Source organism: Aulostomus chinensis, chromosome 1 (genome assembly GCF_037954235.1).
Source record: "Aulostomus chinensis isolate RoL2024-O1b breed Wild chromosome 1, RoL_Achi_v1.0, whole genome shotgun sequence".
NCBI classification, from domain to species: domain Eukaryota; kingdom Metazoa; phylum Chordata; class Actinopteri; order Syngnathiformes; family Aulostomidae; genus Aulostomus; species Aulostomus chinensis.
Window position 1 is genome coordinate 45126722 of NC_141320.1, and position 6000 is coordinate 45132721.

The window sequence follows — 6000 nt, forward strand, 5'->3', positions numbered from 1 at the left end:
ACTTTTCCCTGGAACAACGTTTTTTATTTGAAGCAAGAAAGCAAGAGCCTCCAGATCAAAGTCAGAATTGATGATGATGTCATCAGGGGGCTTTGATAGTGTATTTATTTGTACCTAGAATTCTGTCTTTGATCTCAGGAGGACGTGAGAGAAACTCAACTTTAAAAAGTATATGAGAGCATTCAGCTTGGTTAGAAAACATTTTGACTGTTCAACAGTAGAATTTGTTAGAAACAGTTTCCAACACTCAGAATTAAATTGAAGATACAAAAACCTTCCACACTTAAATCCTGTCTCTAACTTCAAACTGGGGATGAACATTTTTATAATCAATCTGTCTCTATGTGTTGGCCCTGCCATGGACTGGTGACCTGTCCAGGATAAACCCCGCCCCTCACCTGAGGGCTGCTGGGATAGGCTCCACCCCCCATGAACCATTGCAGATCATCAATAACCAAAGCTACTAAGGAGGATTACAGAGTTTGGGAGTCAGTGACTTCATAGAGTCTAACAAAGGGTTGGACCTGAATGAGACAGTCACCCTTCAACATGGGGCCATGGCAGAGTGAACCAAGAACACTACAATGGGGGTGAGAGTGGAGCCATGATGGATTCACAGTTCATCACCTCCACCATCATGTGGACCACCTGATCACCTCTCCCTCAACCTCTAAATAACTCATTCCCTGAATCGAACCCGGGCCGCGGCGGTGAGAGCGCCGAATCCTAGCCACTAGACCATCAGGGACCACACTGAGCTCTCCAACAACAGAGACTATAGACAATGACTCAAGAACACAGGACTCTGTGGTCTCAGCTTGAGATGCAGAGGGTCCACCAAGACCACCAGACACCTCAGCCCCCTAAAGACAGTCCACCCCCAGGATCCTGCCCCCCTCTGCTCCAACTCAGCCCTCCATTCATAACATGACTTTCGCTACGTCCGAACTGCCAAGTACCAACCTACGTCCTCCTGCTACGACCTAAACATGGCGGCACCACTCAGACACCCTAGAAGATTGGTGGGGAAGCACGACCTCTGCTGGCAGAGCACAGACACCGCAATTAGGTAGACAGCACCAACGAAAGCCCCACCTGCTGGCCTGACTGTGGTACTGCACTCCACTCTGAACAAACCCTTCACTCATTCTCTATTATTAAGCACGTTAACGCACCTGTACAGGTGTGTTCACATTATATACATATTATATATTTATGCTTGGCCGTTTTTGATGAACTTGGGCGGGACTCTGGTGCAGGGATGAGGTCATGGAGCTGATCTGGGAGCAGTCCTGATGTTAAATGCTGTGATGAAGGACAGTGTGGAGGAAAAATGAGTCAAATTTAAATTGTCCACAGTTTAACGTTGTTGGCAGGACTCCAACCTGAGCAGGGAGACCCCAAAGGATTTCTAGTCCATCGCCTTCACCACTCGGCCACAACGACCACATTCACACACTTTTGTAGGAGACTGAAATTAGACAATGAAAGTTCATGTCTGCACAGTCAAATATTTTTGTCCTCTCTCAAAGACAAACTATTTGTGTGTGTGTGTGTGTGTGTGTGTGTGTGTGTGTGTGTGTGTGTGTGTGTGTCAGTGTTGTGACTGAGCAGTGAAGAAGACGACCTTCTGACTCCATTTTCTTTGTTGCTCTTCTATCAGTTCCTCAGTTTCACTCATCAAGTGAAGCAGCTTTGACAGGTTTACTTCTCTGTGTGTTCACAACTTTGGTCTTTAAACTCCTGACAAACTCACCACGTCACACATTTGGTGAATTAAAGCAACAAATAATGACATCATGATGATTCAGGTTCGGGGGCACGGCCTGGAGGAAGAGTGGCCGTCTAGCAGAGTTGCTGGTTCAGTTCTCACTTCAGCTGGTGACCATGTTGAAGTGTCCTTGGGCAAGACACTGAGCCCCTCATTGCTCCTGATGACCAGCATCCAAGACCAACAAGCTTCTGATTGGCTCTGATTCTCTGAGCCAAAATCCAACACAGGAAACAGAAACTCTTGAGGTTGTCTCACATTTTTTTAAAGAAATTCAGCACAGGACAGTGATAGGAGGCTTGTTTCCTTGATGTGGGCTTCACCTCCACTGCTGTCCACATTTAAATGCTGGCTGATGCTGGTCCCCTGTTGAAACCTGGACCAGACCAGGGACCTTCAGACCTTCAGTCTAACGCTGTTCCAGCATTGGATGAAAGAGACTGGTGCTCTCATCTTCTTCAACACTGACTTGTTCTACGAGGACAAGAGAATCTGAGCTTGGATGTCATTTAGCAGTCAAAGGCTTGTTAAACTGGTCAACATCAGCTGGTGTTCACTCTGATGATGTAGCGATGGTCTGGATTCTTCCTTCTGGAGCACCAAGCTGCTGGGAAGAAGCCTGATGATGTCAGAGTTGTGTTCAGTGGCTCCTGCTGGGTCCATTTCTGACAACTGGGCTCCAAAGAGTTCAGCTGTTTCAAAGGCTCAGAGAAAGCAGCACATCATGGTGGTCAGGAGACGAGGTGGCCGAGTGGTTAAGGTGATGGACTGCTGATCCATTGAGCTCTGCAGGCGTGGGTTCCAATCCCATCCTCGTCGTAGGAGACTTTGGTTTCTGCTCCTAGATTCTGGAACGACTCTGAACTGTGAGGCTTTTCAAGAGGAGATCCTGCAGCACCAGAGAGCTTTAAAGGTTCGTTCCACCAAAATACTTTCTAATTTATAGTTTTAAAGGTTCGTTCCACCAAAATACTTTCTAATTTATAGTTTTAAAGGTTCATTCCACCAAAATACTTTCTAATTTATAGTTTTAAAGGTTCATTCCACCAAAATACTGCTTCCTGTCCAACTTCTCAGTTTTAAAGGTTCCTTCAGTGAGCATCATTTTTCAAACATGATAACATAAACTTTAAAAAGGGTCCATTCACTAACACTCTTACTTGAAGGTAGTCACTGATGTCAGTAAATAGCTGATAAAGATTTGTGTTCATGTTTTAGTTCTCTACTCTGACCTGTGCTGAGACACTGGACCAGAGAGGAAGACCTGCTCAGCCTCCTGCATGGACCAGTTCTGCAGCTCAGTGATGACGACGAGGGATTCAGCATTGAGTTCATTTTTAAAGTTTTTGGAGGAAACACCTGTAAATTAACCAGCAGTTACTGGTGATGCTTCACAGTTTCCAAGCTCAAACGGCCTCCTGCTTGTTGGACTCACAATTTCCAAAAATTGTAGACATCAAAAGTCAAATCATGTTTTTGTTTGGTTTTGTGTTGTTTTGTTTTTTACTGGAGGAAAACTTCAAATTGTGATGATGTGTCTGACTTAGAAACTGAACCCCCAAAAATCAAAAAGTCTCCTTCTTCTGTGCCGTGATCTCTGAGCTGATCATGATTGATCTCATCAATAATCCTTGGCAGCCGACCAGTCACACACAGCCCCCCCCCCCACACACAAACACACACTGAGACATGCAGCAGCTCACAGTAACTGCCTCAGTCACACAGCAGATAGACTCCTTTCTATAACAAGATAAGCAGTAGAAATGGATGGAAGTGATGATGAACTGATGAACAGGTGATTTGTCCAAAAGTCAACATCAGATTCATTTCCAATCTGTGGAAGCAGTTTCATCTTGAGGTTCCAGGTAAGAACAGCCAGCTGTGGGCTGACACACATCTCTTCAGGAGCACTTCTATGCTCCAAACTTGACAGGTTGAATTGTGTCTGTATTCTGAGGGCAGCAGGAGGACGGAGGAGTGAGGACACACACATTTGGAACTGAGAGCAGCTGTGTGTGGGATTTCCCCTCCAAAGATAAAACCAGCTCCTTCATGCTGGCTATGAAGGCTCACAGTCACACTGACCCTGCTCCAAATACTTTGATATGCAACAGACTGGTTTCTCTTCTGGTAGTTTGTTATCAACTTTTGTCACATTTATGGATCACTTGAGCTGATAAGATGAAGGCTCCAAAGGACCAGCTGGAGATGCCGGGGATTGAACCCGGGGCCTCATACATGCAAAGCATGCGCTCTACCACTGAGCTACATCCCCTCTGGTAGAGACACTGTTTAACTGATGCACCAACACAAATGTAGAAACAACATTTTTTAATTATTATTCTTAATTTTAGGGATAAAAAGGAAGTCAGCCTGTGATCTCAAAGGCTCTGTGATCTCAGTAGTTTCACTGTGATGTCAGCCCACACAACCTTAGACCACAGAGGCAAGTCAGGCTCCAGGAAGCTGAGGCTGCTCCGTTCTCAGTCCAGTCCAGAGTGAAGGTTTCCCTCTCAGAAGCTTTCCAATCCAGCCCAGATCCTCTCTGACTAGCAGGAGTCTTTGACCAGGAAATGAGAATTATATTGAACGTCTGCTCATCCTCAGAATGAAGTAAAGTATTTGTGTTCCTAAAATAATCTCCAGATGCTAAGATCAATTATTAACATTGATTGACAGCTCTAAACTGACCCAACTGAAGTTTAGCTTGAGCTTTTTAATTTGTTACAAAAGGAAGTATTGGTACAAGTAAAGGCAGGCGAACTTTCCACAAATATTCAGAATTAACTTTGACAACCAAAACATGAACCAAGACGACAAAATAGTGAACATGAAAAAGGAACCAGTCCCACCTTCTTGTGTGTTCCTGCTGAAGTAAATGTTTATGAAGATTTGTTGTGTTCTTTTTCCAAATGTCCAGCCAGCATTGCAGGTCTCAGGAGGAGGAGCCACTTCAGCAGGATCTGTGGGACAAATCCCCCCACGGTGAGACCTGTCCAACTCCCTGCAGCTCTGCAAGTGTTACCAACTCTTCATTCCAGCTGTTTGGTTGAATCCCATTTTTTCACCTTTGAACCTTTTGAACACTGATGAGGAGGTGAGGCTGGAGGCAAAACCACAACCTCACGTCAGCTCACAGGATGAACCAAAATGCCAGACACTTCCTGTCACTGCTCCAGCACCACCTGTCTCCCCTCCATGTCTTTACCATCTGTGCAGCTTCCTGCTGTCCCTGGACCCTCACAGGTGATCGCTCCACCTGGAGCCTCACAGATGGGTTCTAACCTCCCAATACCTGCAGCCCAGCCTCGACCCACTCAGACACAGTCACCCGTTCAAGCTGGGCCTGGTACCACACTCCAGTACAGACAGAGAGAAAGAAGACACACGGGATCCTTTGAAGAAAATGTAATAAAGACAGGAAGCCCCATCACATTGTCAGTGTTTCAGTGACTAGTGACTTCAGTGTCTATACTAAAGACAATGACTCAAGAACACAGGACTCTGTGGTCTCAGCTTGAGATGCAGAGGGTCCACCAAGACCACCAGACACCTCAGCCTCCTAAAACCAGTGCACCCCCAGGATCCTGCCCCCCTCTGCTCCAACTCAGCCCTCCATTCATAACTGACTTTGTCTCAGTCTCTTCACAATGCCAGTCACTGAAACACTGACAATGTGATGGGGCTTCCTGTCTTTAATGCATTTTCTTCAAAGGATCCCGTGTGTCTTCTTTCTCTCTGTCTGTACAGCAGTGTGGTACCAGGCCCAGCTTGAATGGGTGACTGTGTCTGAGTGGGTCAAGGATGGGTTTGGGCGCTCTCACCGCCGCGGCCTGGGTTCGATTCCCGGTCAGGGAATGAGTTATTTAGAGGTTGAGGGAGAGGTGATCAGGTGGTCCACATGATGGTGGAGGTGATGAACTGTGAATCCATCATGGCTCCACTCTCACCCCCATTGTAGTGTTCTTGGTTCACTCTGCCATGGCCCCATGTTGAAGGGTGACTGTCTCATTCAGGTTCAACCCTTAGTTAGACTCTATTAAGTCACTGACTCCTGCAAGGACAAACTCTGTAATCCTCCTTAGTAGCTTTGGCTCCTTGCAGCACAGAAAGTCCATTCACTGATGTAGGAACTGGAAAACTTAGAGCTCCGTTCCTTCCTCCATTGAGCAGAACAAACACAGAAAAGAGAGCAGTTCTTCCTACAGTTCTCAGAAAGTCTGAGGGCA

General features: G+C 46.1%; 1 non-coding gene across 1 annotated transcript; it reads right to left on the reverse strand.

Annotated features, from left to right (window-relative positions):
• Positions 1-3974: 3974 nt before the first annotated feature.
• Positions 3975-4046, reverse strand: trnaa-ugc (transfer RNA alanine (anticodon UGC)). Its single transcript has one exon. It is a non-coding gene; the product is annotated as a tRNA-Ala (tRNA).
• Positions 4047-6000: the final 1954 nt, after the last annotated feature.